Here is a 2,500-nt window from a genome sequence, read left to right as displayed (position 1 = left end):
CTGGAACAGACACACTGTAGCATGTGACAGCACTGTCAGAGGTGTGTGTGTGTGTATGTGTGTGTGCGTGTGTGTGTGTGTGTGTGTGAGCACGTGCGTGCATGCGTGTGTTCATCTCTCTCCCTTCGTTACATGTCCGGGTAACTGTAGTTTAGAACGACTAGCAGCCTATCGTGCTGTTAAAGGCTGGTTTGTTGGCTAGCAGGTGTGGCTGGCAGACAGTGTGATGTTTAAAAAAAGAACACACACATACACACAGGGGGATTCTTCTTGGAAGGAGTAAACTCGTCCCCCCTTTCTCTCTCTCTCTCTCTCTCTCTCTCTCTCTCTCTCTCTCTCTCTCTTCCCCACATCCATCTGCTTTCTGTCCTTTTCTCATGTTCCTTCTCTTCTCCACTCTACTTATTGTTTGGTGAGCTGTGGAGACGCTTCCTCTGACACCCACTGCAAATGCTCACAAACACACACACACACCCACATATACACACACACACTGCTAATACTGTCCACCTCCCCATGCCTTTTCCTCTCTCTCCCTCTCCTGCATCTGTCTGTCTTTCTCTCTCTATCTTTCTTTCTGTGTCTTTCTCTTTCTCTTTCTCTTTCTCTTTTTCTGACTGTCCTGTTCTCTGGACCTTGACTGTTGACCCTTGGTGTGTAATGAGCCGCAACGCCCCACACGCGAGAGCTGAGCTCTGGGTTAGAAGGCAGGAGGTGTGGGGTGTGGGGTGTGGGGTGTGGGAAAGATGGCGGCTATCGGTGAGGTGAACACATGACCATCTCTACTGCTAGTGAGACGAAGATCAGATGAACTCATGAACATATCTACTGCTAGTGAGACAAACACATGACCATCTTTCACTGTGGCTGGTAATGTTGAGTTGTTTCATTCGCACGTGTGTGTGTGTGTGTGTGTGTGTGTGTGTGTGAGTGTGAGTTTGTGTGTGTGAGTGTGCGTGTGTATGTGTGTATGTGAGTGTGTGTGTGAGTGAGTGAGTGTGTGGCATGTTTGTCTTGGCATAAAGTGACCTGATTAGGATTGGTTGGTGCCAAGACCCACCCGCTACTCCCTGCTGGCTCGACTTGTGTATGTGTGCCCACACAGATTGTTTGTGTGTTTGTGTGTGTGTGTACGTTAGTGTGTGTGTATGAATGTAAACCAATCTCTGAGTCAGTGGGTTTGTGTGTGTGTGTGTGTGTGTGTGTGTGTGTGTGTGCATGTGTGTGTGCATGTGTGTGTGCCAAATGTGACCCAAGAGGCATCTCTCTCCAAGGTTTATCGACCACTCACTTACTAGAAATCTATCTTGATCATTAGGGCACACACACTCACACACACAATTGCATGTGTTGGGTATTAGCACGTGTAAAAACACAATCACACACACGTGCTTATGTAGACAAACACAGAAAGCACAAAAACATGTACATGGCATGTTTGTCTTGGCATAAAGTGACCTGATCAGGATTGGTTGGTGCCAAGACCCACCCGCTACCCCCTGCTGGCTCGACTTGTGTATGTGTGCCCACACAGAAAAAAAACACAATCACACACAATCACACACAATCACACACACGTGCTTATGTAGACAAACACAGGAAGCACAAAAACATGTACACACACAGACAGACAGACACACACACATACATGTACACCTTTTTGAGTATTTGATTATGGAATTATTAAAATATGTGTAGTTATTTTTGTATTGCTTTTCTACCATTTGTTGTTTTATATCAGGTGGGGTAATTATTGCACTGGTAGGCATATTGTACCATTCACTTGCACACTACCTCCACACACACACACCAGGGCATCTCACTGCACTACCTCCACACACACACACACACACCAGGGCATCTCACTGCACTACCTCCACACACACCAGGGCATCTCACTGCACTACCTCCACACACACACACCAGGGCATCTCACTGCACTACCTCCACACACACACACACACACCAGGGCATCTCACTGCACTACCTCCACACACACACACACACACCAGGGCATCTCACTGCACTACCTCCACACACACCAGGGCATCTCACTGCACTACCTCCACACACACACACACACACCAGGGCATCTCACTGCACTACCTCCACACACACACACACACACACACCAGGGCATCTCACTGCACTACCTCCACACACACCAGGGCATCTCACCGCACTACCTCCACACACACACACACACACCAGGGAATCTTACTGCACTACCTCCACACACACACACACACACACACACACACACACACACACACACACACACACACACACACCAGGGAATCTTACTGCACTACCTACACACACACACACACACACACCAGGGCATCTCACTGCACTACCTCCATGCTCATTTCCATCCCTCTCTGTTTTGCTCTGTCTCCTTTTTCCTCCTCTCTCTCTCTCTCTCTCTCTCTCTCTCTTTTTACACAGCTTGTTTGCTCTCCCAATATAACATCTTCAATATTCCAAATTGACTTATATT

General features: G+C 47.8%; 1 protein-coding gene across 4 annotated transcripts in view; it reads left to right on the top strand.

Annotated features, from left to right (window-relative positions):
* Positions 1-2,500, top strand: part of pnpla2 (patatin-like phospholipase domain containing 2) — an 11,888-nt gene that overhangs the window by 3,739 nt on the left and 5,649 nt on the right. The window lies entirely within an intron of this gene.

This window comes from Alosa sapidissima, chromosome 11 (assembly GCF_018492685.1).
Source record: "Alosa sapidissima isolate fAloSap1 chromosome 11, fAloSap1.pri, whole genome shotgun sequence".
Lineage (NCBI taxonomy): Eukaryota > Metazoa > Chordata > Actinopteri > Clupeiformes > Clupeidae > Alosa > Alosa sapidissima.
Note: the sequence above shows the minus strand (reverse complement) of the source record. Positions and strands in the feature narration are given on the sequence as shown.